The sequence below is a fragment of the Hyla sarda genome, chromosome 3 (assembly GCF_029499605.1).
Source record: "Hyla sarda isolate aHylSar1 chromosome 3, aHylSar1.hap1, whole genome shotgun sequence".
Lineage (NCBI taxonomy): Eukaryota > Metazoa > Chordata > Amphibia > Anura > Hylidae > Hyla > Hyla sarda.
The window spans coordinates 49,116,613-49,143,749 of record NC_079191.1 but is presented as its reverse complement, the minus strand read 5'-3'; positions in this window follow the sequence as shown (position 1 = coordinate 49,143,749).

The following is a 27,137-nucleotide window of genomic DNA, read 5'->3' as shown; positions in this document are numbered from 1 at the left end:
AAGGTCTATCCATAGATTTTCAATTATGTTGAGGTCAGGAGATTGTGAAGGCCATTGATGTAATCCCCCGTGGATTTCGAGGTGTCTTTAGGATCATTATCCATTTGTAGAAGCCATCCTCTCTTTAACTTCAGCTTTTTCACAGATGGCATCAAGTTAGCATCCAAAATTAGCTGAAATTTTTTTGAATCTATTTTTTCTTCTACTCGTGAGATGTTCCCTGTGCCACTGGCTGCAATATAACCCCAAAGCACGATTGATCCACCCCCATGCTTAACAGTTGGACAGAGGTTCTTTTCATTAAATTCTGTTCCCCTTCTTCTCCAAACGTACCTTTGCTCATTTCGGCCAAAAAGTTCCATTTTAACCTCATTGGTCCACAGAACTTGTTTCCAAAATGCATCAGGCTTGTCTATATGTTCAATTGAAATCTATAGCTTATGCCTCTAGGACCTCATCAATGGTGCATAGTGATGTGGGCAATAATAGATTATAGCAGCGTTACTCAGAAATTGTTTTTTTAATTCAGATTATAAAATATAAATATATAAAACAATGACAAAATAACACATTACACTGGCACTGTCTAATGAAAATCCCACTGGGCCCTTGTGGGATTTTCATTAGACAGTGCCAGTGTAATGTGTTATTTTGTCATTGTTTTATATATTTATATTTTATAATCTGAATGAAAAAACAATTTCTGAGTAACGCTGCTATAATCTATTATTGCCCACATCACTATGCACCATTGGTGAGGTCCTAGAGGCATAAGCTATAGATTTCAATGGATATTCATTATTGTTGCCGGTGGGGTCCGGCTTTAGCTTTGACATGCTTCGGTCCTTCTGTTGTGAGCTGCACCTAATTTTAAGTTGTCTATATGTTCATTTGCAAAGTTCAAATGCAGATTTTTGCAATATTCGCAAATATTCGCAATTCAAATTTTTATCACGAATATCGCATATTCGCGAATATTGCGAATATAGCACTATATATTCGCAATTACGAATATTCGCTTTTTTTGTGTTCACAGTGCATATCAGTGATCACTGATCATCCCTCTCTGCTCTTCTCATATGCGCATATTCGCGAATATTGAGCCCTCCCTTCTTTAACCCCTTAACGACAATGGACGTAAATGTACGTCAAGGTGACGTGGTACTTAACGCACCATGACGTACATTTACGCGCCGCCATGACCGCGAGCATCGGGCAGGTGCACGCGTCATGCGCAGCAGGTCCCGACTGCTATCAGCAGCCAGGGACCTGACGGTAATGGCGGACATCCACGATCGCGTGGATGTCCTCCATTAACTCCTAAGATGCCTTGATCAATACAGATCACGCCATCTGCAGCAGCGCGTTATTTTGGATGATCGGATCGCCCGCAGCTCTGCCGCAGTGATCCGATCATCCAGCATGGCGGCCGGAGGTCCCCTCACCTGGTTCTGGCCATCTCCTGGGGTCTTCTGCTCTGGTCTGAGATCGAGCAGACCAGAGCAGAAGATCACCGATAACATTGATCAGTGCTATGTCCTATACATAGCACTGAACAGTATTAGCAATCAAATGATTCTATGAATAGTCCCCTATGGGGACATAAAAAGTGTAAAAAAAAGTTTCAAAAAAATTAAAATTAAAAAGTAAAAAAAATTGAAAAATCCCCTCCCCCAATAAAAAAGTAAAATGTCTGTTTTTCCCCATTTTACCCCCAAAAAAGCGTAAAAAAATAATTAATACACATATTTGGTATCTCCGCGTGCATAAAAGTCTGAACTATTAAAATATATTGTTAATTGTCCCGTACGGTGAACAGCGTAAATGTAAAAAAAAAAAAAAAAAAGTCCAAAATTGCTGCTTTTTTGTCACATTTTATTCCCAAAAAAATGTATAAAAAATGTATCAAAAGTAAAACCTAAGCAAAAGTGATACTAATAAAAACTACAGATCATGGCGCAAAAAATGAGCCCTCATGTCGCCCCATATACAGAAAAATGAGAAAGTTATAGGTGGTCAAAAAAGGGCAATTTCAAACATACTCATTTTGTTAAAATGGTTTGAGATTTTTTTTTAAGCGGTACAATTATAGAAAAGTATATAATCATGGGTATCATTTTAATCGTATTGACCCACAGAATAAAGAATTTTTTACCGGAAAGTGTACAGCGTGAAAACAAAACCTTCCAAAATTTGCTGAATTGAGGTTTTCTTTTCAATTTTCCCACATAAATAAATTTTTTTGGTTGCGCCGTACATTTTATGGTAAAATAAGTGATGTCATTACAAAGTACAATTGGTGACACAAAAAACAAGCCCTCATATGGGTCTGTGGATGGAAATATAAGAGAGTTATGATTTTTAGAAGGCGAGGAGGAAAAAATGAAAATGCAAAAATAAAATTGGTCTGGTCCTTAAAGGGGTACTCCGGTGCTTAGACATCTTAGATGCCTGATCGAGGGAGTCCCGCCACTGGGGACCCCCGTGATCTTGCACGCGGTACCCCGTTTGTAATCAGTCCCTGGAGCGTGTTCGCTCTGGGACTGATTACCGGCCACTACAGGGCGGGCGGCGTGTGACATCACGCCCCTGTCCCCGCGTGATGTCACGCTCCTCCCCTCAATGCAAGCCTACGGGAGGGGGCGTGATAGCTGTCACACCCCCTCCCGTAGGCTTGCATTGAGGCGCGGAGAGTGACATCACACGGGGGCAGGGGCGTGACGTCACACGCCGCCCGCCCTGTAGTTGCTGGTAATCAGTCCCGGAGCGAACACTGATTACAAATGGGGTGCCGCGTGCAAGATCACGGGGGTCCCCAGCGGCGGGACTCCCTCGATCAGGCATCTTATCCCCTATACTTTGGATAGGGGATAAGATGCCAAAGCACCGGAGTACCCCTTTAAGGCCAAAATGGGCCTGGTCCTTAAGGGGTTAATGGTATAGGGAACTAATGGGCTGGTGCATTGACTGGTGAATGGGCTGGTGATTTTTTGCCAGTTGAAACCAATAGGCCCATTGTGGTCTATGGGGATCTCACGTTATGTATAACTGTAAGATAAGCAGGAGGATCTCGGCAGTACAGTGTATGGATGACCATGCGGTGGTTCGAGTTCCGGGGTCGGACTGAGTGTTACAGTGTTGTGGTTTAACTTTTTTACTCGTGATTGACAAATGTAGGTCAATTGGTAATTAAGAAAGCCTTTGAACCGTGGGAACTAGGTTAATTGGCAATTAACTGAGTGTTTGAACAGTGAGAACTAGGTTAATGGGGTACCAAATATGGGTATTGGGGTTAATTGAAACTGCATGTAATCTGTAAGGCTGGGTATTCATCAAAACCTGTCCAGAGGAAAAGTTTCTGTGTTGCCCATAGCAACCAATCAGATCACTTCCTTCATTTTTCAGAAGCCTTTTCAAAAATGAAGGAAGCGATCTGACTGTTTGCTATGGGCAACTCAGAAACTTTTCCTCTGGACAGATTTTGATAAATCTCCCCCATAGGGGGAGATTTATCAAAACCTGTGCAAAGGAAAAGTTGTCCAGTTGCCCATAGCAACCAATCAGATAGCTTCTTTGATTTTTCCAGGAAAATCTGCTGATTTGCCCATAGCAACCAATCAGATTGCTTCTTTCATTTAGCAGAGGCCTTGTGAAAAATGAAAGATGCGATCTGATTGGTTGCTATGGGCAACTCAGCAGATTTTCCAGGAAAGTAAAGTTTAACCTCAACACTGTAACACTCCGTCTGACCCCGGGACTCAAACCCCCACACGGTCTCCCATACACTGTACTGCCAGGATCCTCCTGCTTATCTTACAGTTTTACATACCATGAGATCCCCATAGATCACAACAGGGCTAATGGTTTCAGCCATAAAATCACAGGGATAATGCACTAGCCCATTAGTTCCCTATAAAGAAGGGAGGGCTCAATATTCGCGAATATGCGCATATGTGCAGCAATTTTCGAATATTCGCATATATTATCGCATATGCGCATATATAAGGAATATGCGAATTTCGCAAATAAATGGCGAATATTCATCCATATATTCATAAAATATCGCAAATTCGAATATGGCCTATGCCGCTCATCACTACTGATGACTCTTCCATGAAGACTATATTTGTACAAGGGAACAAAGAGAGATGGATCCAGCTCGTGCAGATAAAATAATTTTAATCCATAAAACAAGGAGGATACAAGGATACTTGTATCCTCCTTGTCTTATGGATTAAAATTCTTTTATCTGCACGAGCTGGATCCATCTCTCTTTGTTCCTATGATTAGCTGGTGCCGTCCAGCACCTGGATCCGTGCTCTGCTGTCCGAGGCGGGGTGAGCTGGTCTTCATCTTACCTTCACTTATATTTGTACAAGTATCTCTTTATAGTGGAATAGTGTACCACAACTCCAGTGTCTGCCAGATCTTTCTGGAGGGATTATGCAGTCAAACGTGGGTTTTGAATTGTTTTTCTCACAATCCTGCGAGCTGTTCTGTCTGATATTTTTCTTGGTCTTCCAGATCTTGCTTTAACTTCCACTGTTCCTGATGACTGCCATTTCTTAATTACATTCTGAACAGAGGATACTGACATCTGAAAACGTTTTGCTATCTTCTTAAAGCCTTCTCCAGCTTTGTGAGCATCAACTATTTTCAGTTTCAAATTTCTAGACAACTGCTTAGAAGAACCCATGGTGCTGATTGTTGGGGCAAGGTCAGATGAGTCTGGGCATTTAAAACCTTTGAGATTTACATCACCTGGTCTTCCCAGATGATGATTGAGAACAATCCATGACACTGACAAGTCTCAGCTTTGCAAAGGAGGCAGTGCATGCTAAAAATTCTGCCCAAACTTTTTTTCCTGTTATTTTGAAAGTGTAAGTAATGGAAATAAAATCTAACTTTTGTTGACATATTATAAGAATGTCTAATCTGTAATTTGATGCCTTTTGGAGATTTTTCCATCTTTCCTTGGCTTCTTTATGCACATTAATACAAATTTTTCCCTGGAGTGCCCAAACTTTTGATCCCCACTGTATGCTCTCCCTATTAGATTGAGTATAGAAGTGCTGACAGCATGTACAGCAATGCTGATAGGATGTCATACTCAACCTTGCTATGACTATTCTTATAGAGTAAGTAAAGCAGTGTTGAGACTACATTATACAGTCATCTCTACTATACTTGCTCTATACAAGCAGGTACAGAAAAAACAACTTTGTACAGAGCTCAGCATGTTGAACATTAAAGGGGTATTCCATGAAAAGAAAAAAAATTTTTATATCAACTGGCTCCAGAAAGTTAAACAGATTTGTAAATTGCTTCTATTAAAAAATCTTAATCCTACAAGTGCGTATCAGCTGCTGAAGTTGAGTTGTTCTTTTCTGTCTGACAACAGTGCTCACTGCTGACACCTCTATCTGTCTAAGGAACTGTCCAGAGCAGGAGAGGTTTGCTATGGGGATTTGCTGCTACTCTGGACAGTTCCTGAGACAGACAGAGGTGTCAGCAGAGAGCACTGTGTTCAGACAGTAAATAACAACTCAACTTCAGCAGCTGATAAGTACTGGTAGGATTAAGATTTTTTTTAAATAGAAGTAATTTACAAATCTGTTTAACTTTCTGGAGCCAGTCGATATGAAAAAAAAAAAGTTTTTTTCATGGAATACCCCTTAAATGACTTTTTTTTTTGTTTTTCTGGTCAGAACATGCAATGTTTTTCACACAAAGGCTACATGTTCCAACCTGATCAGCTTTTGTGAGGAGGTGAGCTCCAGACTGGACCAGGGGGAATCGTTGTTTTCTTTGACCTAACAATAAGACAGGACCAATCCCTCATAAACACATGCCATAATATTGGGTCATACATTTATTTTCCTAAATAGCATCTCTTAGAAAACCCTCAAACAACTTAAATACGATATATACAATGGAGGTTAAACGTACAGGCCTTGCATATAAGCAAACAAATACAAAAAAATGACAATACATTTTTATAAAACATATAGACAAATCTGATATCCATAATTCAAATTTACCATCCATAAAATCTACACAAGATACAAATGAGATTTAACGTCAAAATAATCTGTAGAACACTATTATTATTATTACATTTATTCATTGTATAAAATGGAATAAACCTGAAAAAGACCTTATCGGAAAGCTTAGTACTTCCTTCCTTGTGCCACAACTATCTAAAACATATGTTTTCACTTTCCAACATGGTTTGCTTGGCACCAAAATGTTGATGTGTAGACTATGCTGTACCTGATGCACCAAAAGTTGTGTTGCTCTCCATCCAACCTGTTACCCAACACACGACTGTGTTATTATCTAACACAGTATTGTGGCTCAAGGTTTAAATGAAATAAATCAAGAAATTATTCAAAAATAATCTATTTTATTTAATCCTTGAGCCACAATACCATGTTCGATATTTACCCATATTTTTCCACTTGGTGGATTATTGTTGTGCTCGGATTGTAGAGTGAGCCATATCCATTCATATTTTTTGGGTTATGATTAGATCAGTGTTGTCCTGTTTGTTTCTTTTTGCACTTAAAGGGGTACTCTGCCCACAGACCAAAGGATAGAGGATAAGATGTCTGATCGCTGGGAACCCCGCAATCTCCGTGCAGCACCCGCGCCGATCCCGCCATTCTAAACATTATGTTTAGAACGCTGGGTTTGGGTGGCCAGAGACGTGATGTCACACCACGCTCTCTCCATTCATGTCTATGGGAGGGGGCGTGACAGCCGTAGACATGAATGGAGGGGGCATCACGCCCCCTCCCATAAACATGAATGGAGGAGCATGGTGTGACTACACGAAGCAGCATGGCATGACATCACGTTTCTGGCCATCCAAACCCAGCGTTCTACTGTTTAGAATGCCAGGAGCTACATGGGTGTTGCATGGAGATTGCAGGGGGTGGCGGGACCCACACGATCAGACATCTTATCCTCTTATCCTCCATCTTATCCTCTATCCTTTAATCTAAGCATTCCTGCAAGACATCTACTACTCAGTAGAGGACCGCTACCTCCATTGGTCATTTACTAATGGTGAGTTGTCATTTGTTTGTTACTTCTGATGTTTGATACAAGCTTGTATGATTGTACAACCACAGCCAGGTCTCACTATTCTGCTCTGCCATAAAGTCCTGGGGGTATGTGAGAACTGAAAGCCATTGCTAGGACCCAATTCGGGGGGGGGGGGGGCTGTCACAGATTTTGCAGATTTTTTAGGGTCATGAACTTTATTAGGACTTTGTATCTTAATGAATTTTACTAAAATAACTTTGTTAACGAAGAGATAAAAATAAAAAAGAACAAAGTCAACTGTGTATCGGGGATTATTTAGTGTTTCCTTGTCATTCATTCTCCACATGGATGAAATCTCAGTCTTCTAAGCTGTTCATTTCACACCAGCTTTGCGGCAATATGTACCATTTCTACTTAACAGATGGGGATGCAGATTGGTGGAACACTGTGCCAACTTCTGTGACTCACTGCTGCAACCGAAATGGAAGCCTCCTTATGTAACGAAGTCTGTACTGTACGATGTGCGCTGAGATCTAGATCCCATTTGTTTCTGTGATACCAGAACAGATCATGTGAATGCGTCACTAAACATCCTGGTGTAAAAATAAACCTTACTGAAGAAGACTAATGACTTACAGAGCTGGATTATATTCAACATGGTGTTCTCCCGTAAGAAGCCTTCAAATGTATTCACCCCAAGCTTCAACTTAGGCTTCATTAGGAGGCTGCACGGAGGCGCATAGAGATCCATCCATTTATCTGAGTTGGTGTTTGCACTTACCAGCAGATTACTGTCATTTTATTATCGCACTATTATAGACATCTTAGACAGTATTTTTGTCCCCTCTATAGTATCTCCTTAAGAACCTACATTGCCACCTATAACATCAATGTACGTAGTGTGCTAAAGTGTACGGGAAAGTGGTGGATGTATATCTCACCTAGTTTCCTTAGACAGGCACGATAAAGGAAATCCAGAAGGTTATATGCTGCTTTAGCAGAGCACAGTCTGCTGGGGCTCTTTTGTTTAAAGGGGTACTCCGCCCCTAGACATCTTGGATAGGGGATAAGATGTCAGATCGCCACGGTCCCGCTGCCGAGTTTGCTCTACACGTAATGACGGGCAATACAGGGGCCGGAGCATCGTGACATCACGGCTCCGCCCCTCGTGACGTCACGGCCCGCCCCCCTCAATACAACTCAATGGGAGGGGGCGTGGCAGTCGTCACGCCCCCTGCCATAGACTTGCATTAAGGGGACGGGCCGTGATGTTATGAGGGGCGGAGCCATGACGTCACGCTGCTCCATCCCCTGTATCACCCATCATTACGCACAGAGCGAACTCCCTCTGTGCAGGAATGATAGCGCAGTGCCGCAGCGGCGATCCCGGGGCTCCCCAGCAGTGGGACCATGGCGATCTGACATATTATCCCCTATCCTTTGGATAGGGGATAAGATGTCTAGGGGCGGAGTACCCCTTTAAGTTATGGGCTGGATTTCCTGGACTAGAGGACAGGTTGGATGTTGGAGTTCTCCAGACCACACCCCTAGTCCACTATGGGTTTCCCTACTCCAAGGTGTTCTCAGGTGAGGCTTCCTGTGCTGATTGCTAGGGAGGAAGCTCTATAGCAAAGGGTTGTTTGGGTTTGAGTGCTGGAGAGACTGAGATGAGAAGCAGCCACAGCCAGAACTGCAGCTCAAACCTACCAGGTCTGAACCTTCCTCTATTCACATTTAGTGAGTTTGCTAGGCTCAAAAATCTTTCTAAATGACCAAATACTATTCTGTACTCACTCCAGAGTGTAAAAACCTATAAAACATGATAAAAAGCAATGTAACAAAATCTCCCAGTGCCTTTTAATCACCCCTTATCACCCCTGTATTATTTCATCCCCCTTTATACTCTGTATCACCTTTATACCCTGTATCACCAGGGGGGATAAAGGGGAAAAAATGGCACAGGGAGGGAAGAAATGGCATAGGGGTGACAAAGGGTAAGAGAGGGGGAGAGGGAGTAAAAAAAATAAATAAAAAAAAAAAATATATATATATATATATATATATATATATATATAGTGACCCCTCGACCTACGATGGCCCCGACATACGATAATTTCAATTTCCTCTCAGAGGCCATCGCATGTTGAAGGCAGCATCAACATACAATGCTTTTGTATGTCGGGGCCATCGCATAAACGGCTATCAGGCAGCTCAGACTGCTTCAGCTGCCACCGGATAGCCGTTTACGGTGCCCCGTGTGGTCCGCTGACGATCACTTACCTGTCCTCGGGGCTCCGGCGCGTCCTCTTCGGGATCCTCTGCATAGTCGGCGCTCTCCATCGACGTCATCACGACGCTGCGCACGCCGTCCCGTCATCCAATAGGAGCGGCATGCGTAGCGGTGTGCGTAGCGACGTGATGGCGGCGATGGAGAGCGCGGATGCCAGGGAAGCAGAGGCCTTGCCGGAGCGTCGGGGACACCTCAGGGACGCGGTGACAGCGATGGAGGGCGACACCCCGGGCAGCGGTGGCGAGCGGTGACGGTCCGGAGCGGCGGGGACAGGTGAGTACAACTTCCTCTAACAGTGGTCTACAACCTGCGGACCTCCAGATGTTGCAAAACTACAACACCCAGCATGCCCGGACAGCCAACGGCTGTCCGGGCATTCTGGGTGTTGTAGTTTTGCAACATCTGGAGGTCCGCAGGTTGTAGACCACTGTCCTGTACTTTACATTGCACGGATCCCTCAACATACGATGGTTTCAACAAACGATGGTCCGTTTGGAACGGATTATCATCGTATGCTGAAGGACCACTGTATATATATATCTATATATATATATATTTCCTGTACGTCCTTAAGGCGGCACGAATGGGTTAAGTTTAATTGCTAACCCGGAAGAAGAGCTTACAACTAGCAATAGAATTAGAGACAAGTTAATCAAATTAAAGACACCTGTATAGCATGCATAAAGGTACCAAGGAAACACCAAACACATGTATTCTTTTTTCTCTCATGGAGGAAGACATGAGGAGACAAGCGAGTCTCATACCTAGGGCTTCTGAGTCCCTGAGATCTCTGTTAGGTCGGCCGTATACTGGGTGCTATTCCGGTCCCTCAGCCGTTCCTTCTGCCGCACGGACCAAAGATGCGGCGGTAAAATCATGTGTTGTGGCGGCGGCGGCGGCATCCCCATTCAAGATTGCCGGGTCCTGTTCCAGCCTGACACCTGTTCTTGCCCCACTTCCGGCCTGCGCCCCTGTGTCCGCAATAGAGCGAGGGACTCCAAGATGGCGCCGGCTTCGGACGCTGGGGTGAGTGCGTATGCGCCGTACCTCATTTCCGGTATGGACCGTAAGTTCGGCAGTCTGCTGTTATTTAAACGCCGGCCGGGTGTGCTTGGGCTGTGCTCAGCCTAGGCAGCTGATCCCGGCCGGTGTTAAGGTAGTTTATGTCCTGGGGCATATCCTCTACTGTTAAGGCGGTTTGCTGGTCTTACACCGCTGCTTCTTTATTTTGCAGATGCCTAAAGCCAGAAGGAAGTCTCGCCACAATATCTGTGTGCAGTGTCAGCAGCCACTCCCGGAAGTCTGGGAAAATGATACTTGTAATGCCTGTCAAGTCCCTTCTAATCTGCAACCCAGTGAATTCCTAGAATGGTTTAAAGGGAAAATGTCCAGCACATTTAAAGAGTTAAAAGAGTCTCTTGTTCCTAAAAAGAAAAAACGTGAAAAAAAACGCACCTCTCCAGTTTCTTCAGATACTTGTTCTATATCTGGATCTGATTCCTCGGATTCGGAGGTTATATTTGAGGATATGGATAATGACCTTTATCTCCTGCTTAAAGAGAAATATCCAAAACTCTTAGTAGCAGTTAAAGACACGGTTGAGTCCGAAAAAGATGTGGGGCATAAACCTAAAAAAGACCAACTTTATTATTTTCCTCAAGTATCTGGGAAAGTGATTCCTTCTTACCCAATACTGTCCGATTGGTTCAAAAAGGATTGGTCTAAGCCAGAGAAAAAAACTGACACAGGAGCAAGATTTAAATCCACATACCGCTTGGATCCTAAAGTGTCCGCCGAGTGGGAGGAGCCACCTAAGCTGGATTTAGCTGCTGCTAGAATGGCAAAGAAATCTCTATTCCCTTCTGAAGAGTCTACTAAGCTTTCTGATCCACTTGATAGAAAAGCAGACAGCTTAGCTAAGAAGAATTACTTAGCGGCAGCCTCCACTTCTAAAATTGCAGCCTCTTCCGTTCCAGTAGCCAGAGCGCTTAGAATTTGGCTCAGTCAGCTGTCCCAAGATATTGATGATGGCGTCCCTAGAGACTGTCTTCTCAAGGGTGTAGAAATGATGAAGCTGGCGGCAGAGTTTTTATGTGATGCTCCGATTGAGGTAATGAAGTTTTCCTCTAGATCCTTGGCTCTCTCTAACGCCACCAGAAGGGCTTTATGGATAAAGCAGTGGAAGGGAGATATAGCCTCAAAATTCAGCTTTGTAAGCCTTCCCTTCCAGCCCTCCTCTCTTTTTGGGCCGAATCTTAAAGAAATTCTAAAATCCTATAATGAGGAGAAAGATATTGCCTTTCAAGTTGAGAAGAAGAAATCTTCCAGAGCATTTTATGGCAGATCCGGAGGATCATCTAGAGGAAATTATTCCTTTCGTCAAGGCCGGAGATTTGATTCCAAGAAAAAGTCAGAATCAGCGACCACTAGTAAAAAAAAACCCTTTGCCAAGAATAAAGATTCCTGACGCCAGCAGTCTCATTCCAGTAGGGGGCAGGTTAAGGTTTTTTTCACAGATATGGCAAAAGACCTCATCAGATCTGTGGGTCTCAGATATCATCAAAAGAGGTTACTCTCTGGAGTTAAAATCCTTCCCGCCAGAAAAATTTATTCTCAACAAATCCACACCTGTGGTAAAAGATCTTGTGAAGAAGTTCCACATGAAGAGAGATTAGAGGGACTGTACTCTCCCATTTTCGCAGTTCCCAAGTCCTCGGGGGACTGGAGACTGGTGGTGGACTTATCCTTTCTGAACAGTTTTTTCCTCAAACGCAAATTCAGGATGGAATCTATTCGCTCAACAGTGATGAATCTAGAAGTAGGAGACTACTTAGCTACCATAGACCTTCAAGACGCTTATCTTCACGTCCCAATCCTTCAGTCTCACAGAAAGTATTCACAAGATTCTGCATTACCAGTTCACATGTCTACCTTTCGGCATCACATCGGCTCCCCGAGTATTTACCAAGATTGTAGTAGTTCTCACTGCAGCCCTTCGTCTCCAAGGAATCTCAGTCACACCCTACTTGGACGATTGGCTAATAAGGGCCCCAAGTCAAGACTTGTTGTTTCTTCATTTGAACACTACTCTTCAGTTTCTCAAAACCCACGGGTTTTTAGTAAACATCAAGAAATCCTGCCTAACCCCCTCCACTGTAATATCTTACCTAGGGTTCTCCATAGACACACTCCAGATGAAGCTCTTCCTATCTCACCAGAGAGCGGTCAATCTCCAGTTGGGGGTCAGAAATCTTCTTGCATCAGACTCTTGTTCAGTGAGGGAAGCAATGAAGATATTAGGGATGCTAACCTCCTCCCTAGAAGCTGTGCCTTGGGCTCGAGCTCATTTCAGAATGCTACAAGATCACATTCTCAGCAGGTGGAACCGGTCCTTACATTCTCTGGATCACCTCATCAAAATTCCCGTTTCCTTGAAGAAAGATCTGAGGTGGTGGCTGCATCCAAATCGATTCTCTCAGGGCAGATCTCTTCGGAATCAGATTCCGGTGGTCCTCACGACGGATGCCTCAGATTTAGCTTGGGGTGCCCATGTCGGGGACCGGTGGGTCCGGAAGCCTTGGTCCCAAATGGAACTGAAGATGTCGTCCAACCTGAAGGAATTGACTGCTGTCCGGAAAGCCCTCTTCCACTTCAAACCCTGGATTTTTCAGAAAGCTGTCCAGATTCAATCAGACAACCTCCCCTCTGTGTTCTATCTGAACAAGCAGGGGGGGACAAGATGTCATTCTATGCAAAAAGAATGTGCTCGGATAATGGCCTGGGCAGAATCAAACCCGATTCCGCTAATTCCTCGAGTCCTGCAGAAAATCCGCGACGAGAGAGTGAAGGCAGTTGTGATCCTGCCCTTTTGGCCCAGAAGGGCTTGGTTTCCGCTCGCATAATCTCTTTCGAAGGAAATGTTTTGGAGGCTACCAATTCAAAAAGATCTACTCCTCCAGTCGGGAATGTATCACCCAGATCTTCAGAGGCTTCAACTTACGGCTTGGTTCATGAACGCCGACGTCTGACGGATCAAGGGTTCTCTCAGAGGGTAATCTCTACTCTGATGGCGTCTAGAAAACCAGCTACTTTGAAAATATACAACAGAGTTTGGTCATTATATAATGCCTGGTGCCTCAAGAACAACTGTGTTCCGGATGTTATTACATCTATTCTTCAGTTTCTACAGGATGGCTTAGAAAAAGGCCTCAAGCCTAACACCTTGAAGGTCCAGTTTACAGCTATTAACTCCAACTTGAATGGTTTGTTCTCCAGAAATACTCTAATTTCAAGATTCCTCAAGGCTGTTAACAAGCTCCGCCCATCTTTTCATAACCCTATTCCCGCATGGGATTTGCCTTTGGTTCTCAGAAAATGATGTGAGCACCCATTTAAGCCACTGGAAGATTCTGCTTGGAAGTGGCTTTCTTTCAAATGCCTTTTCTTAGTCGCTATCACATCAGCCAGAAGGTTATCTGAGCTTCAAGCCTTATCGTCTAGGGAACCCTATCTCAGAATACTGCCTGATTCAGTTGTCCTCAGAACCATGCCAGGGTTCCTTCCCAAAGTGCCTTCTACATCTAATATCAACCAGGAAATTATCTTACCTGTCTTCAAGGATGATACTATCAAACACTGTTACGTGTTGGATGGAAAAGAGTCTCCGCTTCTCCTGAGGGCACACTCAACCAGATCCACAGCTACTTCCTGGGCAGAGAAATACCACGTGCCATTGGATCAAATCTGCAAAGCAGCAATATGGAAGTCTCCTAACACCTTTGTGAAGCACTATAGGCTTAATGTTGCATCGGCTGTTGGATCAGCCTTTGGCTCTAGCGTGATTCAAGGGGCTTTAAACCAAGAGTAATCCCTCCCTTTTCAATTTACTTTTGGCACTGCTTGCATGTCCTATTCGTGCCGCCTTAAGGACGTACAGGAAGCAGAAAATTTATTTCCTACCTGAAATTTTCTTTTCCTGAAGTCCGTAGGTGGCACAATTATACCCCCCCATTAAAATACATTGCTGCATACGATACATGTGTTTGGTGTTTCCTTGGTACCTTTATGCATGCTATACAGGTGTCTTTAATTTGATTAACTTGTCTCTAATTCTATTGCTAGTTGTAAGCTCTTCATCCGGGTTAGCAATTAAACTTAACCCATTCGTGCCGCCTACGGACTTCAGGAAAAGAAAATTTCAGGTAGGAAATACATTTTCTGCATATACACTGCTCAAAAACATAAAGGGAACACTAAGATAACACATCCTAGATCTGAATGAATGAACTAATCATATGAAATACTTTTGTCTTTACATAGTTGAATGTGCTGACAACAAAATCACACAAAAATTATCAATGGAAATCAAATTTAGCTAAAACATGTGTAGGTAGCTACAACCAGACAATAGGGACAATACTATTGTTGCCAGACGAGTACTAAGTGAAAAGGTTGTGTATCCCATACAACCTGCAAACAATGTATGTAGTGAACAATACCAGGGGCCATTGGGCAATAACAGCGGCATAAGGTCCAACTCACAACCTGCTCCCAGCTCCCTTGTGTGGCTAAGCACACATACAGTGGGAGGAGGGAGGAAGGCTATGAACCCCACCCAACTACAGTGATCCCTCAACTTACAATGGTCTAAACATACAATAGTTTCAACATACAATGGTATTTTCTGGACCATCGTAAGTTGAAACCAGACTCAACATACAATGTACAGACAGTCCAGATATGTGATACCTGTCAATCGCTGGAAGAACCGACCAATCAGAATGGGCATTCACTGGTAAAACCCCTGTATTACTGAAGCGTATGCACTGACTGGTGTCTGGCAGCACCCCCTACAGTACAGGGAGGTATTACATGTGCTGTACTCTTTACCTGTACCAGGGTTAGCTGCTCCTTTGGACACCAGGTGAGGGCGGCTCCATGTTACTTTTTTAGGACACTGTTTACTGTACAGGACCCTGAAGAAGCTCCTGTCCTCTACATAGACCAGTGTTTCCCAAGCAGGGTGCCCCCAGCTGTTGCAAAACTACGACTCCCAGCATGCCCGGACAGCCAACGGCTGGGAGTTGTAGTTTTGCAACAGCTGGAGGCTCCCTGCTTGGGAAACACTGACATACAGTGATTACAGCTTCCAGCAGATCTTTATTACTTTTATATGTAAGGATTTGCTTTATATATATATTAGTTATCTACTTATTTTTCTTTAATTCTCACTTTTTCCTATTTTTGGATGACATTTTGGTGCCTTTAGAACCAATTACCAGGTTTCCATAGAGTTCTGGTCTCAACATACAATGGTTTCAACATACAATGGTCTTCCCAGAACCAATTAATATTGTAACTTGAGGGACCACTGTACTTGGAACTAATGCTGCTGTAATTACCAACTGGCCCCTGGTATTGCCCATACAGCACAGGTAGGTTAGTGTTAGGTCCCGTACCACTTGAGAAACCTTGGCATTGGTGTGCGGGCTCAGGTATGTCCTTCATATAAGGATATACTGGCTAATGTCTCAATTTTAACATCATTTTGAGGGTTAGTCATATGTTACTGTCTACATCTACCACAGTAGTGCAGGTAAATGTATGTATTATTCTATATGTTACACATCCACACTTTTCATCTGGTGTAGGATCCCATTGTGGCACTTGTAGTCTGCTGCAGGCATCCCCCATTGTATGTATTTTATGCTGGGGATCGCTCTTAGCAACGGACTACAAGGGCAGGATCTGCTCCCCCAGTATAAATGAATGACTGCATTTTGGGGTTGAGCATTTCCTGTCATTTGAAACCACATTTTTTTCTTGTTGTTCAAACCTTGTACTTGGAGGTGTATAAACTCCAAATTTAAAGTGGCTTAATCACTATAAATATCAGCCTACTGTGGTATGGCGGAGTGGTGTGTGGTGTAGGGTAGATGTTGTTACCCTAGGGGCAGATGGTATTAACCCCTTGCGTTTGGGACGTCAGGGTGTAGTTTAGCCTAAAAACACCCTAAGGTATACCACTGGATCCTGAGCTAGGCACAGGGGCAATGAAGACACCAACGCCAAGTTACGGACAACGGTAGCTTTACTGAGTGTAGACAGATGGTAAAGTCTATACAATTCAGCCAGGGCCCACGGAGGTGACCAGTGACTCAGAGACCATAAGGGCTTGCTGGGACTTGTAGTAGGACTGGACAATTGAATGCAGACCACGCTGACTTGACAGATGACAGGGACTGACTTGACTTGACTCATAAAGCTGTGACTTTATCTTACTTGACTTGATGGTGTCTGCAGGACTGGACTTTGAGGTCTCCAACACTCTGGACACACATACTAGACAAGACTGTACTGGACCTCAGCAGGAAGAGAGAGAGGAGAGAGAGAAGCTCCACCCAGGGCTTATATGGGGGAGACTAGCAGGGAGCCCATAGGTCACCCATGGGATCACCTGGTCACTGGTACCTCCTGGGTAACAATCACATGACATATCACATGGTATAACTGTTAAAGTAACATTACATTTTATAACACTTTACATGGTAAAGCATATTTACAATAGGGAAACAAGTGCAGGGGGCCTTGGGGACACTGAAGGAGGCTGCCTGACAGGACAGCAGGAGCACGAGGTAACACCTCCTGTACTGGGCCACCACATATATTACTAAAGAAGCCTTTCATCAACACTACTGCCATAAATAAAAGGGAATCTGTCAGCTGTTCTTGTACTGCAGACACTGATGTATAACAAGGTAGAGATATTCAGCACAGCTGAGCAAAAAATACACTTGTGCAGGTGGGAAAATAATGAATACCAATAATCAATTTGTGCCGGTGTGAGGTGCTCAATTCGGGAACGCAAGTCCAGTCGATACACCAAAATGAAAGAAGGTTCAAGAATGGCACTCACCCATGCGGCACAGGAACTTTGACGTTTATTGCGCAAAAGCAAACATACAGCAATTCAGCATCATGGGAAAGTGACGCCAACACAGTTCCTAAAATGGACAGATGTGTCAGCAGAGAACACTGTGGTCAGGCAGAAAGAAAATTCAAAAAGAATAGAACTTCCTGTGGATCATACAGCAGCTGATAAGTACTGGAAGGATTAAGATTTTTTAATAGAAGTAATTTACAAATATGTTTCTTGCACAAGTTGATTTAAAAAAAAAATGTTTCCAGTGGAGTACCCCTTTAACATCTTAAGGACGCAGGACGTAAATGTACGTCCTGGTGCGGTGGTACTTAACGCACCAGGACGTACATTTACGTCCTGTGCATAACCGCGGGCATCGGAGCGATGCCCGTGTCATGCGCGGCTGATCCCGGCTGCTGATCGCAGCCAGGGACCCGCCGGCAATGGCCGACGCCCGCGATCTCGCGGGCGTCCGCCATTAACCCCTCAGATGCCGGGATCAATACAGATCCCGGCATCTGCGGCAGTGCGCGATTTGAATGAATGATCGGATCGCCCGCAGCGCTGCTGCGGGGATCTGATCATTCAGAACGCCGCACGGAGGTCCCCTCTCCTTCCTCTGTCCGGCTCCCAGCGTCTCCTGCTCTGGTCTGTGATCGAGCAGACCAGAGCAGAAGATCACCGAAAACACTGATCTGTTCTATGTCCTATACATAGAACAGATCAGTATTAGCAATCATGGTATTGCTATGAATAGTCCCCTATGGGGACTATTCAAGTGTAAAAAAAAATGTAAAAAAATGTAAAAGTAAAAGTAAAAAAAAAGTGAAAAATCCCCTCCCCCATTAAAAAGTAAAACGTCCGTTTTTTCCTATTTTACCCCCAAAAAGCGTAAAAAAAAATTTTGGTACACATATTTGGTATTGCCGCGTGCGTAAATGTCCGAACTATTAAAATAAAATGTTAATGATCCCGTACGGTGAACGGCGTGAACAAAAAAAAAGAAAAGTCCAAAATTCCTACTTTTTAAATACATTTTATTAAAAAAAAATTATAAAAAATGTATTAAAAGTTTTTTATATGCAAATGTGGTATCAAAAAAAAGTACAGATCATGGCGCAAAAAATGAGCCCCCATACCGCCGCTTATACGGAAAAATAAAAAAGTTAGAGGTCATCAAAATAAAGGGATTATAAACATACTAATTTGGTTAAAAAGTTTGTGATTTTTTTTAAGCGCAATAATAATAGAAAAGTTTGTAATAATGGGTATCATTTTAATCGTATTGACCCTCAGAATAAAGAACACATGTCATTTTCACCATAAATTGTACAGCGTGAAAACGAAACCTTCCAAAATTAGCAAAATTGCGTTTTTCTTTTTAATTTCCCCACAAAAATAGTGTTTTTTGGTTGCGCCATACATTTTATGATATAATGAGTGATGTCATTACAAAGGAAAACTGGTCGTGCAAAAAACAAGCCCTCATACTAGTCTGTGGATGAAAATATAAAAGAGTTATGATTTTTTAGAAGGCGAGGAGGAAAAAATGAAAACGTAAAAATTAAATTGTCTGAGTCCTTAAGGCCAAAATGGGCTGAGTCCTTAAGGGGTTAAGGACCAGGCCAATTTTCACTGTAGGAGCGTAGAGCGTTTTTTGCACATCTGACCACTTTCACTTTAAGCATTAATAACTCTGGGATGCTTTTACCTATCATTCTGATTCCGAGATTGTTTTTTCGTCACATATTCTACTTTATGTTATTGGTAAAATTTTGTCGATACTTGCATAATTTCTTGGTCTAAAATTCCAAAATTTTATGAAAAAATTGAAAATTTTGCATTTTTCTAACTTTGAAGCTCTCTGCTTGTAAGGAAAATAAACATTCTAAATAAATAATATTTTGATTCACATAAACAATATGTCTACTTTAGGTTTGCATCATAAAGTTGACATGTTTTTACTTTTGGAAGACACCAGAGGGCTTCAAAGTTCAGCAGCAATTTTCCAATTTTTCACCAAATTTTCAAAATCGGAATTTTTCATGGACCAGTTCAGGTTTGAAGTGGATTTGAAGGGTCTTCATATTAGAAATACCCCACAAATGACCCCATTATAAAAAATGGCACCCCTCAAAGTATTCAAAATGACATTCAGTAAGTGTGTTAACCCTTTAGGTGTTTCACAGGAATAGCAGCAAAGTGAAGGAGAAAATTCGAAATCTTAATTTTTTACACTTGCATGTTCTTGTAGACCCAGTTTTTGAATTTTTACAAGAGGTAAAAGGAAAAAAATCCTCTCAAAATTTTTAACACAATTTCTCTCAAGAAAATATCTCATGTGTATGTCAAGTGTTCGGCGGGCGCTGTAGAGGGCTCAGAAGGGAAGGAGAGACAATGGGATTTTGGAGAGTGAGTTTTTCTGAAATGGTTTTTGGGGGGCATGTCACATTTAGGAAGCCCCTATGGTGTCAGAACAGCAAAAAAAAAAAAAAAAACACATGGCATACTATTTTGGAAACTACACCCCTCAAGGAATGTAACAAGGGGTACAGGGAGCCTTAACACCTCACAGGTATTTCACGACTTTTTGTTAAAGTCGGATGTGTAAATGAAAAAAAAAATGTTTTCACTAGAAAATTATCCCAAAAATTTGTAATCCCATTTCTTCTGAGTATGGAAATACCCCATGTGTGGACGTCAAGTGCTCTGCTGGCGCACTACAATGCTCAGAAAAGAAGGAGCACCATTGAATTTGTTTGGAATGGAAGTCAGGGGCCATGTGCATTTACAAAGCCCCTCGTGGTGCCAGAACCGTGGACCCCCCCCCCCCCCCCACAGATCTTTGGAACAGTGGGCTGTGCAAATGAAAAATTATAATTTTCACGGACCATTGTTCCAAAAATCTGTCAGACCCCTGTGGGGCATAAATGCTCACTGTACCCCTTATTAAATTATATGAGGGGTGTAGTTTCCAAAATGGGGTCACATGTGGGTATTTATTTTTTTGCATTTATGTCAGAACCGCTGTAAAATCAGCCACCCTTGTGCAAATCACCAATTTAGGCCTCAAATGTACATAGTGCGCTCTCACTTGTGAGCCTCGTTGTGCACCCGCCGAGCATTTTACGCCCACATATGGGGTGTTTCCGTACTCAGGAGAAAATTGCGTTACAAATTTTGGGAGTCTTTTTTTCCTTTTACCTCTTGTGAAAATAAAAAGTATGGGGCAACACCAGCATGTTAGTGTAAAAAAATTTTTTTTTTTTTTACACTAACAGGCTGGTGTAGACCCCAACTTATCTTTTTCATAAGGGGTAAAATGAGAAAAAGCCCCCAAAATTTGTAACACAATTTCTCCCGAGTACGGAAATACCATATATGTGGGCGTAAAGTGAGAGAGCGCCATGCGCATTTGAGGACTAAATTAGGGATTGCATAGGGGTGGACATAGGGGTATTCTACGCCAGTGATTCCCAAACAGGGTGCCTTCAGCTGTTGCTAAACTCCCAGCATGCCTGGACAGTCAGTGGCTGTCCGGAAATGCTGGGAGTTGTTGTTTTGCAACAGCTGAAGGCTCCATTTTGGAAACACTGCCGTACAATACGTTTTTCATTTTTATTGGGGGGACAGTGTAAGGGGGTGTATATGTAGTGTTTTACCCTTTATTTTGTGTTAGTGTAGTGTAGTGTTTTTAGGGTACATTCACACTGGCGGTGGTTTACAGTGAGCTTACCGCTAGGAGTATGCGCTGTTTTGCAACATCTGGAGGGCCACAGTTAGAGAACACTGCCAGTGATCTCCAAACTGGGGCCCTCCAGCTGTTGCAAAACTACAAATCCCTGCATGCCCTAACAGCTGTCTGGGCATGCTGGGAGTTGTAGTTTTGCAACATCTGGAGGGTTACAGTTTAGAGACCACTGAATAGGCAACTTACCGGCTTCCGTCGGATCCAGGGAGCCAGCCGCACGACATCGCCGGACTCCGATCTCCTCCACCGATGGTCGCCCATAGCCTCGCCCACGGGGTAAGTGGACGTCGGCGCCGGTCCTCTGTCGGTTCCCCGTTCTGCCCCGCCTATTGTGAGTGGGCAGAACGGGGAAACCGAAAGTAAAGCCCCCCGCCCCCGATCTGCTATTGGTGGTCGCGTTTAGATCACCAATAGCAGGGATAGGAGGGGTGGCACCCCTGCCACCTCACTCCTATGCCTTCAGGGGGATAGTGGGTGTCTTGGACAACCGCGATCCCCGTTATATTCCGGGTCACCAGGTCACCATAGACCCATATGACCCGGAATAGCTGCAAATCGCAAGTGTGAATTCACTTGCGATTTGCGGTGATCGCCGACATGGAGGGGTCTGATGACCCCCCTGGGAATTTGCGCAGGGTGCCTGCTGATAGATATCAGCAGCCCCCCCCCCCCGTCCGGTCCTCACCTGGCACGCGGCAGGGACCGAAATTCCCACGGGCATACAGGTACGCCCTTGGTCCTTGAGTACCAGGGAGCAAAGGCGTACCTGTACACCCTTGGTCCTTAAGGGGTTAAGCCTTGATAAATGACCTCCTTTATCTGCAAGCTGAAGTTATTTACAGCTATTCCTCTCTTACTTTCCTATAAGACATTCCAGACAATACCAAGCCCTCTGGACGTCTTACTGTCCTCTATTACTAGGTTACCATGTACAATGCAAAATCTGCATCCAAAGCTAACTTGTTCTTTCTCTGCTAACTTGTTCTAACTTTGTCCATTCTGCCACCCGACCCCTACTATGTCCTCCCGCTTCACTTACGATATTGAAAACCGGTGGTAATTGTAAGCAGAAAATATTAAGGATATCAATCATGAAGACATCTGGGTGTATATCTTAAGAAAAATGAATGTTGTTTACACGGCTGTTTTTTTTTATTAGTCTTTGTAATTGACAGAGGCAGCTGTTTATTCAGAGCATCAAACAGACACAACTTTTGTATGGGATAAAATAACCACACAAAAAAAATGCCTCCTCACTTTTTTCTCTGTCATGAGGATAGGAATTAACATAAAACAGTTCCAAAAAGCCATACTCTTTCGGGCCTAGTGAGTTAGGGGAGCCCAACATGTCCTAGTGAATGAAGACATTTGCATATTCATCCCAGGGGTGGGCGGGCCATTGAATATTGAAGAGGCAGGGGAGCTAGGCGAGCCGGCTACCTGCCTCCATTGCACATAGCACGCAAAAGTAATAGATGAAGAAGATTGAGGTACTGCAGTTTAAAGGGGTACTCCAATCCTAGACATCTTCTTATCCCATATCCAAAGGATAGGAGATAAGATGTCTGATAGCAGGGGTCCCACTGCTGGGGACCCCCGCGATCTCCCTGCTGCACACGGCATTCGTTTAGAGTGTTGGGTGCTGTGCCGGAGGCTTGTGATGTCACAACCACACCCACTCCTGATGTCACTGCCATGCCCACTCAATGCAAGTCTATGGGAGGGGGCGTGGCCCCCATAGACTTGCATTGAGGGGTGTAGCCGTGACATCATGTGTGGGGCCGTGACATCACAAGCCTCTGCCCAATATCGTCAGTCATCTGGCACGGAGAGAAGTTTGCTACGTGCACTGGATAACTGGGGTGCTGCAACCAAGATCAGGACCCCCACGATCAGACATCTAATTCCCTATCCTTTGGATAGGGAATAAGATATCTAGGGGCGGAGTACCCCTTTAAGATGGAGAAACAGTGACCTGTTGGAGATTACTGGCAGACTACCTGAGTGGATTGCTGTATGGGCTGTGGATTAAAGAGACACAATTCCATTACCACTGTGCAAACAACTGATCGTAAGGCCCCTGGGAAAAGGCATGTGTGACAGGCAACGCTCTGTGGGTAGAGGAGTGTGTCTAACCTGGAACAGTTACAATGGCTTATAGAGAGGGATAAGCCAAAAGAGAGTAAGAGCTGTAGCAGGAGACAGATAATTGTAGCTGTAAGGCACAGCCATTGTTCTGTATGTGATGATCCCTCTCACTAGGGTCAAGGGGCTGCATAAAACATGTACTGGTTGCAAAGGTAAATAGACCATATGTGTATTATAGGCCTCTGGAGCAAAGATCTGGTAGTAAAGTAAAAAGAAAATAGAGTTTGGTCCATTTTGCACCAGAGTGGCCAACTTACTGTACTATCTTGCACACCACTTAATGAGAACTGGCACAACTGTTAAATCTAGAGAGAGAAACAAAGGCGCTCCATGGTGTAAACACACCGTGGCTATGGGGCAGATATGGTTAGTGACCACTTACCACAGGTGGTTATATAGCCTCACACATAACAATGGAATGAGCGTAGCGAGAAGACATGCGGTCCGGAGCCTTCCTGTTACTGGATAACAGAGAGGAAAACTTGGACTTTAAGTAGAAATTACAGGATTAATTTGGCGCTGAAGGGACCCACCACATCAAGGACGATAAAAAGGTAGTTTATTTACAGAAATGGAATGTGTTTCACTGCACATGCGCAGCTTCCTCAGGCAGCCATTGTTGAATAGCAGATATATACAGTATATTTCTGTAACTGCCAAGCATAAGTGCCTCTTAAAGTGTAGCAATCATGGGGGAGATTTATCAAAACCTGTCCTGAGGAAAAGTTGCTGAGTTGCCCATAACAACCAATCAGATCACTTCTTTCATTTTTCACAGGCCTTTTCAAAAATGAAAGAAGGGATCTGATTGGTTGCAATGGGCAACTCAGCAACTTTTCCTCTGGACAGGGTTTTGATAAATCTCCTCCTGTATCTGTAGCCACAACCAAGCCTTCTGCTACCATCTCAATGCGGTAGGGGTTTCCAAAACACCATGCCACACCTACTTTCTAGTTAGCACTGAAGAGAGAACAATGGAGCTTTGGCCCCTAATAATTAAAAAATAATAATAATGTTGCAAGTTAACTTTAAATGGGTAATCTGGTGGAAAACTATATATATCGCTTCTATATATATATATATTTTTTTTTTTTTTCTTTTAATCAACTGGTGCTAGCAAGTTAAACAGATTTGTAAATTACTTCTGTGTAAAAATCTCAATCCTTCCAGTACTTATCAGTTGCTGTATGATCCACAAAAAATTATTTTCTTTTTGAATTTATTTTCTGTCTGTCCACAATGCTCTCTGCTGATATCTTTGTCCATGTTAGGAACTGTCCAGAGCAGGAGCAAATCACCATAGCCAACCTATCCTGCTCTGGACAATCCCTGACATGGACAGAGGTGTCAGCAGAGAGCACTGTGGTCAGGCAGAAAAGAAATTCAAAAAGAAAAGAACTTCCTGCGGAGCATACAGCAGCTGATAAGTACCGGAAGGTTTGAGATTTTTAAATAGAAGTAATTTCACGGGAACAGTGATTTTCCTTTCTGCCCAATGGATATGAATGCAGATCCCACAGGTGATGGACCTGAAGAATTAAGTGCAGTTTCGGCAGGGAGACAGGACGCAGGCGTTTTCTTCACTGTGTGCAAAGACAGAGATTTACTCCAGGTTTTAAGTCTAAAAAGCCTGGAATTCAAAATACAACATCTAGCAGACAAAGAAATGCGTCAGTCAAATCCTTAAAATCATAGGAAGAGTGTGGTTTGGTAACCCGCGGCTTAAGAAATTACAAGGAGCCGTCTCAATATGCAGATGATCCGACATTTTTATCCGCATGGAAAGAGGTCCATTTGACCTATGCACGTAACATGCTGGTTTTGTTGAGACAAGGAAATGAAACTGAATATGTTACCGCTACAGATACATTATGTAAAACAAAGAGAGAACTACAATCCAGAGTATCAGCTGCACAGTTACTCTGCAAATCAATTTAAAAGAACAAAAACATCAAGAAAAGGAATTGGAATCCTAATTATCAACAACAAAAAAATAAAAATAAGGACAAAAGTAACTCCAAGAAAAAAACTTTGGATTATTTAACCACAGAGACCGACTCAAGTAGTTCGGATGACATTGAACAGTTAATCACAGATACCGCAATGTCGACGGCAGGACCCTCCCACCCTGAACAAGAAAAATCTCAGGAATTCCTTTTAGGCAACGAAAAACAAGAAGAAGCCAAAGAAGGAAAAAACACCATCAAAAAAAGTTACAAAAGGAAGAAGAGAGTAGCTTGGTATCGCTAAAAAACAAAAACGTATGTAAGGTGAACTGTCCACAAGAAGAGAAGGAAGGTTACCTACCAGATGTGAATCACTCTCAAGAAATACGTACTAAAAATGCGATTGGTGTGAACTGTCCCCAGGAAATGAACTCTAGTGTATCATCTATAATCAATCTAACACCTATTGTACTCAGAGAGGCAGCCATTTCTGTTCTGTCCAAAGGTCTTAACTTTTGCTTTCCAGAACAATTCGATATGGAAGAATTTGAGGTGGACCTGTTTAAGGCCATTAGGAGGTTAAATTTGAAAAAAAATTTCTTTAATAAAGTTTGTAATGAAAATAAAAAAGAAAGTGAAACCCCAGCCTTTGTGGGACCGTTGGGATTCTCCCCCTTCGATGAAGCAGAGGACACGGAACAACAGTGTCTGTGTGACCTCACTGAGTTATTGGGGGTCAATCTTAACTCGAATACAGCAAGGTAGGACCACCCCCCCCCCCCCCATTTACTGGTGGGGTACCATCAAATTTTTGTCCTCCTATACCTCCTGGTAGCAATTTAGACCTGTTCCAAATGAAAGTTATAGAAGAGCTGAGAGCTTTAAAATACTCCACAGATATTTCCCCCCTTAATAAAAATGAACAAGAAGCGCTTTCTTGGTTGCGCTCCCTAAAGGGAGTCGTATTCAAGAAGGCTGATAAGGGGGGAAATATTGTTTTAATGACCGAAGGGTACTATATTAAAGAATCGTTACGTCAGTTAGGAGACATTAAAAATTATGAAAAACTTCCCTCTAACCCTATCCCTAAAATCTCTTCTAAACTCCAATCTTTACTTAGAAAAGCGGTAGACAACAGAGTTCTTTCCAAGAGGACAGCAGAGAAATTAATTCCCCTCCACCCCAGGTACCCGTGTTGGTACTTTTTATCTAAAGTTCACAAGGACTTGGCCCCCCCCCCCCCCCCCCGGGCGCCCAATAGTGTCCGGGGTGGGGTTCATTACCGGGCGCTTGTCTTTAACTAGAGGATGTTCCTGCTCTAGTTTAAGATACCAACGAGTTTCTTTCTATCCTTAATAACATAAGTTGGCAAAAAGGATGTATTCTAGCCTCCATCGACATTGAATCCCTATACACAAATATCCCTCAGAATTTGAGTGTACAGTGGATCAAGAAATTACTAAATCAAGTAAAAGCAGTCAGTGTATTGATTTTATTTGTGATGCTTTACTTTTCATTTTGGAGAATAATACTTTTTTGTTTGATGATGCATGGTACAAACAGATTGGCGGAGTGGCCATGGGCACTCCGGTAGCCTGCACTCTCGCCAATCTGTTTGTAGCATGTTTTGAGAAGACATTCGTCTTCTCGGAGATAAATCCTTTTCTATGCCACATAAAAGGAAACGTCCGCTTTGTGGACGATATCTTTGCTATGTGGTCCAGTACCACAGGTGATTTTGAAAACTTCGTCCAGTTCCTTAACATTGTTAATGACATGAATCTCAGTTTTACGTTCAAAACTAGTCCTACCCAACTGGAATTCTTAGATATGTTGGTTACCCTAAATGATGAGGGTTTATCCACATCTGGATTCAGAAAAATAACAGCAGGAAACGCATTATTACACTACTCTAGTTATCATCCAGATCACACAAAACCAGCTATTCCTTATGGGCAGCTACTTAGACTGAAAAGGATTAACAGTTCTGAAGAAAGTTTCAAAATTCAAGCCCAAGAATTACTCGCTAGG